Here is a 12,671-nt window from a genome sequence, read left to right as displayed (position 1 = left end):
TAACCCCTTATTTTTACTTTAGAGTATAAAGTTCTTACTTTTACTGAGGACCTTTAAGTTGCCTATGTCTGAATGTTTGACTAGGAGAATGTCTATGTTTTAACCGTTTATTTGCACGACTTGTTACATAGGAAAAATCCCATCAATTTCCAGTCAACACATTAGATTTGCATAATCAACAAATGCAAGATAAGACAATACAATAGCACTTAGTTTGAACTTCAAATGAGTAGTAGATTTTTTTTTATAACAAATTTCAAAGTTATGTATATTTCCACTCCCCTTCTACCATGTGATAGCAATCAGCCAATCGCAAATGCATATACGTATAGTCTGAATTCTTGCACATGCTCAGTAGGATCTGGTGACTCAAAAATTGTAAATATAAAAGACAGAGCACATTTTTTTTTTTAATGGAAGTAAATTGAAAAGTTGTTTAAATTACATGCTGTATCTGAATCATGAAAATTTAAATTTAACCTGAGTGTCCCTTTAAATACTTAACAAGCAAAGCATAAGCAAAACTGATTCTTGCTAAACCCCCCTTCAAATTAGCAGCATTCAAGCAGCTCCCCTTATTTTTAACAAAAAAATAAAAAAAGTCCAAAAATGTTCTGGTCCAAAGCAGTTTGGATAAATGGTTTTGTAGCCGTTTTTTCATTGAGTGACTTTTCCTCCTTAGTCAATAGCCGTGCTTGCCCATTGGCATTATGCCGTAGACTAGCATGGCTATTGGCTAAGAGGAAGAAAATGTCACCTTCATTGAAAAACTGAACTGTAGGCAGTCAGAGGCACTTTAAGGGACATAAAACCCAAAAAAAATCTCTCATGATTCAGATAGAGAATATAATTTTAAACAACTTTCTAATTTACTTCTATTATCTAATTGGTTTCATTCTCTTAGTATCATTTGTTGAAGGAGCAGCAATGCACTACTGGTTTCTAACTGAACACATGGGTGAGCCAATGACAATCTGTATATATAGCGACCAATCAGCAGCTAGAACCTAGGCTTACCTAGATATAACTTTTAGGAAAGGATAACAAGAGAAGGAAGAAAATTAAATAGAAGTAAATTAGAAAGTTGTTTAAAAAATTGTATTTTCTTTCTGAATCATGAAAGAAAAAATAAAATGTGAGTTTCATGTCTTTAAGTTAGCGTTAACTTTTTTTTAAAAAAAACAAATGAATGATTGTCACCTTTATTTTTAGGGATGGTAAATCCTACCATTTATGAAACGCTGAAGTTTACCATCACTTTAATTCAAACCCATATAAATAAAAGAAAAACTAAAACAAAAATGTAAGAGCAGTCACGGCTTTATTAAAAGAACAAATATCATCAGAAACACTTTATTAGCATTTTATTTAAATATCTAGTGGCCATACAAGCTTTGTTGTCATAGCCAAATTACATCCAGGTTTCTAGTTCAAACAGAGAAGACGGAGTTACACAAAACACGCACGTACTCCAGCGGTTACAAGATCTACAAAATAAAATATATATTGTGAGAATACAGAACAAAATTTTCCTCCTACATACCCTAGAGTATAACACACAGTAGAAATGGTGTAAACGTTTCTCCTCTCAACAAGATCCATTTAAATAGATTATATTCAGGTAACACCTAGGGCTGGTAACTCCTTCAGCAATATACAGTTTTTCCTTTTAACTCGGTACCCTGTATAATGCTGCCCGTTTAGCCCTTATGGGTAGGTTGAGGGGGGCCGCTACATTTTTTTAAAATAAATAAAACTAGATGGCAGAAACTAGAGGGGGAGGGTTAGAGTTTGTTTGGACGGGGGTGGGGGGGTTAAATCTGTGCCTATAGTAATGTTTCTATTACAATCTTATGACCTCACATTTCACCTGCATAATACACACACACACACACACACACACACAGGGCCCACTTACAACAGTTAAGGGACAGTAAACCCTAAAAAGTTCATTTACGATTTCCAATTTACTTCTATTATTAAAAATTTACTTAGTGACTTAGCATTAATTGTGATTGGTAGGACAATGATGTGTATTTTGTGTTCAGTCTGGTAACCATTTTCCTAAATAAAGTAAGCAGAACAATAAGAAGCAGGAAAACAAAAATCTAAGCAAGTTGCTAATGCTACATCTTCACAACCATTCATTCTTACCTGGGTTTCTGTAACGGAGATAAGTTACATGGAGGAATTTTGTCAAGGGCTTGAAAATCTGTATATAAAACAAAATTAGAGAGTAAAAATCTAGACAACCTGGTGCTTTAAATGCGCCAAGTGTACAAAGTACAGAGTTAAAGTTGCCTTTCCCATATTGAAGCCAAATATTGTTAACAATAGTAAAATTGGAGTTGTCAATACAGAAAGGACATAGATATAAAACAAGTCTGCTAAAAGCCAATTGAAATGCAGACAGACAACCAAATAGATTTGCAATCTGTTTAGCTTCCCATGAACACACACAGTGAGTGCAGTCCGCACCCTACTCCCACTGTCCGTGAACACTTCAGCAGACACAGAATTCAAAGTGTTCATGGTTACCATATACTATACATAACAAAACATATAACTAATAATAATAATAATAATAAAAAAAAATCACAGTTCAAAAAGTTGATACATTTAATGTTTCCAAATATTACTTTTGGTAACAAGGTTTGCTTATGCAAACAAGTTGAAACTTGCAAGTTTTATCGATTTATTAATTTTTGTTTTGTTTGAGAGTTCGAAAAAAAATAACTGGTTGAATCCTTGAATGTTGTAGACACAAACAAATTTAAAAAAACTCAACAACTTACCAACATGATGACTTTATATAACGTTCCCAATGAAGTCTCATTTTGTGGAGCAGAATGACGTAACCAATGTGTGTGAGCAGCAGATGATCAAAGTAAATTTGTAGCAATCCTTCCCATGCAGCAAACAGAATTCGAGGACAAGTGTCCCAAAGGGTACAGATTGGAATCTGCCTAGCTATCCATGATCACAGACAGCGGGAACAGTCCGCACTCTGCTCCTGTGGTCTGTGAACACTTCAGCATGTACAGAATTCAATGTGTACTGAAACTTACCAACGTGGCATTCTGGTCATGCCTGAGGATTAAAGAATCTGGTTTAATCCTTGGAATCCTTGAATGGTGTAGACGCACCAGGATGACTTTACGTAATGGTCCCAACAAAGTCTCATTTTGTGGAGCAGAATGACATAACCGATGTTGAGCAGCAGATGTTCAACTTACATTTTTAGTAGTCCTTTTCATGCAGCAAAGAGTAGCTTGAAAGGATAACCTTGAGCAAACGTTCAGGGGAGATGTACAGGAGACAAATTAACACATTCACAACAGACAAAGAAAAAAAATGTCAAAAAGGCATTTGAGGTACAGATTGGAATCTGTTTAGCTTTCCATGATCACTGGTGGTGAGAGCAGTCGGCCGTCCTGTCCCCACTGCCTGTGAACACAGTTGTCATCCACAGAATACAATGTGTACTTCCTGCCTTTGTTGCGGCAATTTCACAAGAAATAACAATTGGATCAGTACATGAATAAACATTAAATCATAAAACCTCACCAAAACAGCAGCATTAGGTTTCTGCTTTATAAAGTTATAAAGCAGTTTGTTACACAATTTAATCTTATCTATGGGAAAGGCAACAGTAGCCCCAGTGAATCCTTACCTGTGACCTGTCCTCTTGCAACCTGGGTGTGAGGTTTTTGCAAACATTCTACACTTCATCTTATCGGCCAGTAGTGATTGCATAAAAGCGTTTCCTTCATAGACACAGTAAAGGTGAAGAGCGCTCTTTGTACCTTATGACCTCTTTCTTCACATTGATAGATCTGTTGAGAGAAAACAAAGTTTCAGTTCTTGCACAGCAATACATAAGTAGCTATAAAAAGTATTGATTTATTTTTAGTAATCACTAAAAGGCAAATTCCAAGAACAGATTATAAGAGCAATACTTTTTCCAATATCTGTCTTACAATATCTCTGCCTCTAATATAATCTGTTTCACAAGGATGTGCATAAAAAAAAATGACTCATAGGGGCACAGACAAAAAAAAAAAATCATAAAAGTGCTAAAATAAAGGGGGGGGGGGCACAACACAAATAAAATATTTAAACTTAAACATTGCTTTATAAATCAAACACCCTAGAGATACTAAAACCAACCCTGCTGATGGCATTCCTTGAGCATATTAATAATACAAAAGTGTACAATAAAGTCAAATTTAAACATTAATGATTCAACTACAGTATGTCATTTTAAACAGCTTTCCAAATTTATTTCTATTACCAAATTTGCTTTGTTCTTTAGGTATCTTTGTTGAAGCGTAAAGCTAAGTAGGCTGAAAATAGCTCAGGAGTGTGCACGTCTTTAGCACTCTATGGCAGCAGTGAATGTAGAACATTGCTATCAACAATAACATGGTTGCAAACAATGCAGCCAGGTGGCTAAAGATATGTGCACACTCCTAGTGTCACTTAAGATGAGTCTTTTAACAAAAGGATACCACGATAACTAAGCAAAATTGATAACTTTTCAATTGTAATTCTGATGTTTAAAATATAATGCTCTATCCAATCCATTTAAGGTTTTACTTTACTGTCCCTTTAAGCCACTGGCTGTTATGATCCTATGTGCAAGCAAGTACATTGAATATATACATTAATACAAAGCTGCCTAGGCTCTGAGATCAGGTCAATGTCAATCTTGCATAAGAAGCTAAGGCGTTTGTTTTATCTTGGTTAAAAAATAAAATGGTAGCTATATTGCCATAGATACTATTTTATGTCGATTTGAAGAGACAAGATGCACCCTATGACTAACAAGAACTGCTTACCACAAAAATGCACTGCAAGGACAAGTGGACAACATTAGAGGGTTATTATAGAGTTAAAATGATTTGCTCTAATTTGTAAGAATAGGTCATTTTAAGACTAGTGACCCTGCACTACTGTGTGGGTTAAACACAGAGTAGAAGTTCTGCTCAGGACCCACAGAGCAGTGCTGGTCCCAATTAAGCAGCGCTTTCTGCTTAGTACTAGCAGTGCTCAGTGGGTTTTGAGCGGAACAGCATTGCTAGTGTTAAAAATGACATGCTGTAATGCTAGGTGTTTAGCCCCTGCAAAGGGTTAAACACACACTTAAGTCCCAAGCAGATGCAATCATTAGCACAACTCAGATGTGTAACTAGCGCTGCCAATTGGGACCAGTACTGCTTTGCGGGTGCCGAGAAGTACTTCTACTCTGTAAACCCCTTAGCGGGTTAAACACACAGTAATGCAGGGTCAAAGTCGTAAAAATGTCATGTTCTAACAAATTATAGCATGTAAATGACTATTATGGCCATTTAATTATACTATAATAATATGTCTGCAACAAAAAGGTATCTACTGTTTTACAGGAAACCACAGCTCATATACTATGAATTTATTGTCTCTTTACAACAATTTAACTCTTACCTGTTTAACATTACAGCACAAGAGGCACAGAAACATTTATTTTGACAATTAACAAGGCACTGCATGTGTTGCCTGTGTGTCAGCTGCTGCTGTAAATTTATTACCTTTAGCATCACCTGCAGAGAGAAAAAAGAAAGTACTACTTAAAAGGGACAGTCAAAACCAAAAAAATAAAAATAAAAAACTTTCATGATTTAAATAGGGAATGTAATTTTAAACAAACCTGCCTATTTACTTTTATCACCAATTTTGCTTTGTTCTCTTGGTATTCTTAGTTGAAAGCTAAACCAAGGAGGTTCATATGCTAATTTCTTAGACCTTGAAAGCCGTCTCTGCATTTGACAGTTTTTCACCAATAGTAGAAGTGAGCACTGATTGGCTAAAATGCAAGTCTGTCAAAAGAAGTGAAATAAGGGGGCAGTCTGCAGAGGCTTTGATACAAGGTAATCACAGAGGTAAAAAGTGTATTAAAGGGACAGTCTACACCAGAATTTTTATTGTTTTAAAAGATAGATAATCCCTTTATTACCCATTCCCCAGTTTTGCATAACCAACACAGTTATAATAATATACTTTTAACCTCTGTGATTATCTTGTATCTAAGCCTCTGCAGACTGCCCCTTTTTACAGTTCTTTTGACAGACTTGCAGTCTAGCCAATCAGTGCCTGCTCCCAGATTACTTCCCATACATGAACACAGTGTTATCTATATGAAATATGTGAACTAACACCCTCTAGTGGTGAAAAACTGTTAAAATGCAATCTGAAAGAGGTGGGCTTCAAGGTCTAAGAAATTAGCATATGAACCTCCTAGGTTAAGCTTTCAACTAAGAATACCAAGAGAACAAAGCACAATTGGCGATAAAAGTAAATTGGAAAATTGTTTAAAATTACATGCCCTATCTGAATCATGAAAGTTTATTTTGGCCTAGACTGTCCCTTTCATGTAAGAAAAAGGATATTGTGATAAATTTGCCTCGACTATAGGTTTATGCCAGTAACCATGTTAGGACTAATTGGACTAACAGGAGATAAAAAAGTAGATTATGCTGTTAAGCAGCCATCAAAAATAGGGGAAAATGCCATGCTAGAGGCAGGAATGACTTATTTTAGACTATTTACATGTGCAAAGGCATCCGAGACAATTTACAATCCACCATAGATTTACAGCTGTAGTCACGGGCACTAGGAGCAGGCGCGCACTGCTCTAAGCGTCCACAAAAACAGCTGCCACCATGACAGACAGCTCACGGTAACATCTGCCAGTGACCATGTTGGGTCTAACAGGAAATAAGTAAATTATGCTGCTAAGCAGCCATTAAAAATGGGGGAAAATACCTTGCTAGAGGCAGGAATGACTTATTTTAGACTATTTACATGTTCAAAGGCATCTGAGACAATTTACAATCCACCATAGATTTACAGCTGTAGTCACGGGCACCAGGAGCAGGCGCGCACTGCTCCAAGCATCCACAAAAACAGCTGCCACCATGACAGAGAGCTCACGGTAACATCCACCAGTGACCATGTTGGGTCTAACAGGAAATAAGTAAATTATACTGCTAAGCAGCCATTAAAAAAATAGGGGAAAATGCCATGCTAGAGGAAGGAATTATTTATTTTAGACTATTTACATGTTCACAGGCATCCGAGACAATTTACAATCCACCATAGATTTACAGCTGTAGTCACAGGCCCCAGGAGCAGGCGCGCACTGCTCTAAGCGTCCACAAAAACAGCTGCCACCATGACAGACAGCTCACGGTAACATCTGCCAGTGACCATGTTGGGTTTAACAGGAAATAAGTAAATTATGCTGCTAAGCAGCCATTAAAAATAGGGGAAAATGCCATGCTAGAGGCAGGAATGACTTATTTTAGATTATTTACATGTGCAAAGGCATCCGTGACAATTTACAATCCACCATAGATTTATAGCTGTAGTCACGGGCACCAGGAGCAGACGCGCACTGCTCCAAGCATCCACAAAAACAGCTGCCACCATGACAGACAGCTCACTGTAACATCTGCCAGTGACCATGTTGGGTCTAACAGGAAATAAGTAAATTATACTGCTAAGCAGCCATTAAAAAAAATAGGGGAAAATGCCATGCTAGAGGCAGGAATTATTTATTTTAGACTTTTTACATGTTCAAAGGCATCCGAGACAATGTACAATCCACCATAGATTTACAGCTGTAGTCACGGGCACCAGGAGCAGGCGCGCACTGCTGTAAGCGTCCACAAAAACAGCTGCCACCATGACAGACAGCTCACGGTAACATCTGCCAGTGACCATGTTGGGTCTAACAGGAAATATAAGTAAATTATGCCGCTAAGCAGCCATTAAAAATGGGGGAAAATGCCTTGCTAGAGGCAGGAATGACTTATTTTAGACTATTTACATGTTCAAAGGCATCCGAGACAATTTACAATCCACCATAGATTTACAGCTGTAGTCACGGGCACCAGGAGCAGGCGCGCACTGCTGTAAGCGTCCACAAAAACAGCTGCCACCATGACAGACAGCTCACGGTAACATCTGCCAGTGACCATGTTGGGTCTAACAGGAAATAAGTAAATTATGCTGCTAAGCAGCCATTAAAAATGGGGGAAAATGCCTTGCTAGAGGCAGGAATGACTTATTTTAGACTATTTACATGTTCAAAGGCATCCGAGACAATTTACAATCCACTATAGATTTACAGCTGTAGTCACGGGCACCAGGAGCAGGCGCGCACTGCTCCAAGCATCCACAAAAACAGCTGCAACCATGACAGACAGCTCACGGTAACATCTGCCAGTGTCGATGTTGGGTCTAACAGGAAAGTAAATTATACTGCTAAGCAGCCATTAAAAATAAGGGAAAATGCCATGCTAGAGGCAATAATTATTTTAGACTAGTCACATGTCCAGAGGCTTCAGAAACAGTTTACGCCCCACCATAGCTTTACAGCTGTAGTCACGGACACCGGAGCAGGTGCGGACTGCTCCAAATGTCTGCAAACTACAGCTGCCACCATGTGCAGAGAGCTCACTATATCATCTGCCAATGACCATGTGACACCTACATATTAATAACCTGTACTTACCTGCAAACTGGCCTCACAACCTTGTGGAAGAAAATTAAGCTGTCATATGCTTGCAGTTGCCACAAAACCATTCTGCCATGCCACCACCTGTTTATAACCACTGGAGCCATTTTTGAGCAGGGCAGATATTCCAACAAGCCAGCTAGAAGAGACAAAACAGAGACTTTGTACATCTACGAACTAGATTCCAATAAGAACAGTAACCTAGATATGGCAACAGTATAAAAAGGGATTTATTATAATAATAATGGGAGAAACCACTCTTTAGCCTGTGTTATTTATGTAAAACACAAACAAGACACAACCACTCTCAATATACTTAAAGGGACACTGAACCCATATTTTTTCTTTTGTGATTCAGATAAACCTTGAAATTTTAAGCAACTTTCTAATTTACTCCTATTATCAATTTCTTTGTTATCTTGCCATCTTTATTTGAAAAAGAAAGTCCAGCACCTTGGACAGCACTTGTTTATTGGTGGATGATTTTATCCACCAATCAGCAAGAACAACTCAGGTTGTTCACCAAAATGGGCCGGCATTTAAACTTACATTTTTGCTTTTCAAATAAGGATACCAAGAGAATGAAGAACATTTTCTAATAAGAGTAAATTAGAAAGTTGCTTAAAATTGCCTGCTCTATCTGAATCCCAAAAGAAAATGTTTGGGTTCAGTGTCCCTTTAAATAGAAATGAAAAAACAGAAATGTGCATAAATGCATTTTAAATAGAAGCATTTTCACTATAAACAAAACATGCTAAACCAATAGGAAGTCTACTTGATGATTTTAAAGAATATGGTATAAAGTTTTTTTTTTAATACATGGTTTGATATTAAAGGGACAGTAAACTTAAAAAATGTTATATAATGCAGCACATAGCGCAGCATTATATAACATTATCTTAGCGGCAGGTAGCAAAAAAAAAAAAAAAAAGCATTGCAAGATATTTTATATTAAACCTGGATTTAGCAGCTCTCCGCTCCAGGATCTTGTGAGCGGGTGTTAAATTTTAAAAACGATTCGCAGGTGAGCTGTCTAATCACAGCACGCCTGATCAAGCCATTGAAATGAATGTAGCTTGCTCCCGCTCTGGCTTGGTAGCGGGAGCGAGCTACATTAATTTAAATGGCTCGATCGGGCGTCCTGTGATTAGACAGCGCGCCTGCGAATCGTTTTTAAAATTCAAGACCCGCTCACAAGATCCTGGAGCAGAGAGCTGCTAAATCCAGGTTTAATATAAAATATCTTGCAATGCTTTTATTTTTGCTACCTGCCGCTAAGATAATGTTATATAATGCTGCACTATGTGCAGCAGTATATAACATTATTTTTTAAGTTTACTGTCCCTTTAAAAAAAAATGTTCCTTGTGCAAGTGTGTAATATACCCATTTATTTTAAACTTTGTTTATATTGGAAACTTTAGAGACATTTACAGACTGATTCTTACACACACAAAAAGTTTGGGACATTTAAAAAGAATTAAAATACAACACACACATACAACCACTGAATTTGCAACAGTTTCAATCACTTACCTAATTATGTGATCACGCACAAAAACAAGCTACGCAGCCCATTAATTAAGTACAAAGCAGTTGTTTTAACTTTAGACCTGTATCTCATTTACTTAGGAACTTTACCCACTGAAATCAAGAGTACTTTCTTTTATTTATAATCTCAGTTATATATCAATCAGTACTACACAACTAAACTTTTATAAAACTTCAAGAAATCTATTTTAAAAGTTAATGAGACATGAAGTTTTTTCTTTCATGATTTAGGTAGAGCATACAATTTTAAACAACTTTTACAATTTACTTCAAATATCAGATTTGCTTCATTCCCTTAGGATCATTTGTTGAAAAGCAAAAATGCACCACTGGTTTGAACACATGGGTGAGCCAACAACAATTGGAATATATAATATATGCAGCCACCAATCAGCAGCTAGAACCTAGTTTTTTGCTGCTCCTGAGCTTGCTTAGATATACCTTTCAGCAAAGGACAATAAAAGAAAGAAGCAAATTAAATATTATTAGTAAATTGGAAAGTTGTTGAAATTGTATGCTCTGTCTAAATCGTGAATGTCAAATTATGATTTTACTGTACCTTTAATGGTCCTTTACATGATACAAATCACACATTTTACATTGTAAGCCATATAGTTTGCAAAGTAATACAAATCTCACCTGCTAAAAACCCCACAAAATTCTCATGAATTTTGGCGCAATTTTAGTCTTCCGGTAGTTTCCAGCCTGTGTACAGGAAGTCAGTAAAACTAAAATGTTAATGAAACCTTTTAAGGGTTTACGATCATGTGGCATAAAGCAACCAATCAGAATAAAGGTTTTTAGTTTTTTTTTTTACATGCTTTATTTATAAGTAACACTACATGATGTAGAAAAATGCAGTACAAGTTGTACAACTCAAATTAAACCTTCTAAGGGCTTATGACCATGTAGTATACAGCAACCAATCAGAATAAAGAGTTTTGTTTCCCCTTTTTTCTTTAAAAATGCTTTATTTATAACACTGCATGATGCAAAGGAAAGAATGCATTTATATGTTTCTGCATTTTAATGCAGCTAAACAGTTTACTAGGTCTTATAAGCACACAAAATATAAAGCATAATATGCAGACAAGACTTAAACACTTAAATCATACACACACAAATCTGCAGGTAAAATTAAATACTGAATACATGATACAAATCACACATTTAACATCATAAGGCAGATTGTTTGCAAAGTAATACCAATCTCACCTGCTAAAGAACACACAATTCTGATGAATTTTGGTACAATTGTAGTCTTCCAGTAGTTTCCAGCCTGTGGTAGTCAGTAAAACTCAAATTAAACCTTCCAAGGGTTTAGGATCATGTGATATAAAGCAACCAATCAAAATAAAGTTTTTTGCCGCCTATTTTCTTTAAAAATGCTTTATTTATAACGCACTGCATGATGCAAAGGAAAGATAATGCATTTACATGTTTCAGCATTTTAATACAGCTAAACAGTTTACTAGGTCACATAAGTACAAAAAATATAAAACATAATATACAGACAAGAATTAAACACTTGGTTCATACACAAAAATCTGAAGGTAAATTTAACTGCTAAATACATTTTACATCAAAGTAATACAAATCTCACCTGCTAAAAAACCCACAAAATTCTCATGAATTTTGGCGCAATTTTAGTCTTCCTGTAGTTTCCAGCCTGTGTACAGGAAGTCAGTAAAACTAAAATGAAACCTTTTAAGGGTTTAAGATCATGTGGCATAAAGCAACCAAATCAGAATGAAGGTGTGTTTGTTTTTAGTTTTTTTTTACATGCTTTATTTATAAGTAACACTACATGATGCAAAGGGAGTCTGGCTTAGGTTTGCCACCTTGGCCATATTTTCCTGGACACTTATGAGTTACACATGCTGCAGGGTGTGCAGAAGGGAACATGTATTGTACTGCTGGACATCACAAAAATAGTGTCCCAGGACTGCAACCTGCAGCATGTGTAAGTCATAAATGCCAGGAAAGCATTACTGAGGTGGCAACCCTAGTCTGGCTGCAGACTGGAGAGCCACTCTAGACAGGAAACATGTGACCTCCACTCAAAGGTTGTTTGCTTTTTTTTTTTTAAATGAACTTTAATGTAACAATCAATAGACACACAACAATTCTAAATACTAAACATTTTGCAGCTTTCTTGTTCTTAATGTTCACTCACAGTGGTTTATGCTAATTGTCATTTATTAGATAAGCACTGTGAGTGAACACTAAGTACAAGAAAGCTAAAAAATATTCAAGGCTGAAGTTATCTTCTTATTCACAGTCAGCTGAACCTAAACAAACTTACATTTTATAAAACAAATCATCTTATACTTATATTGCAATAAACAGATGGCAAACATGGCACAATTTTTTAATATGTTTTGAATAAGTAATTGGTATTTTAAAAGGGTTAAAATCCTTTGGGCCACTATTTTCTGTGTGGATATATACAGGGCATGAACCCCATCCCATCATACAATCCAAAAATGGCCCTTTACCTAAGCTTACATTCCTTCTTTTTTTACAGGAATGTAAGCTTAGGAAAATATTTTTTTTTAGTTCTGC

At 36.3% G+C, this 12,671-nt stretch overlaps 2 long non-coding RNA genes across 2 annotated transcripts; both read right to left on the bottom strand.

Moving 5' to 3' along the window:
- Positions 1-1,304: 1,304 nt before the first annotated feature.
- Positions 1,305-2,275, bottom strand: LOC128659408 (uncharacterized). The gene is made up of 2 exons (XR_008402369.1): positions 2,155-2,275; positions 1,305-1,487 (listed from the first exon to the last, which is right to left on the bottom strand). It is a non-coding gene; the product is annotated as an uncharacterized LOC128659408 (long non-coding RNA).
- A 1,541-nt stretch (positions 2,276-3,816) lies between these two features.
- Positions 3,817-10,853, bottom strand: LOC128659407 (uncharacterized). The gene is made up of 4 exons (XR_008402368.1): positions 10,746-10,853; positions 8,555-8,696; positions 5,464-5,579; positions 3,817-3,836 (listed from the first exon to the last, which is right to left on the bottom strand). It is a non-coding gene; the product is annotated as an uncharacterized LOC128659407 (long non-coding RNA).
- Between the last annotated feature and the right edge of the window lie 1,818 nt (positions 10,854-12,671).

The sequence above is a fragment of the Bombina bombina genome, chromosome 5, assembly GCF_027579735.1.
Source record: "Bombina bombina isolate aBomBom1 chromosome 5, aBomBom1.pri, whole genome shotgun sequence".
NCBI classification, from domain to species: domain Eukaryota; kingdom Metazoa; phylum Chordata; class Amphibia; order Anura; family Bombinatoridae; genus Bombina; species Bombina bombina.
The sequence above is the reverse complement of the archived record's forward strand: the minus strand, read 5'-3'. Positions and strand labels throughout refer to the sequence as shown.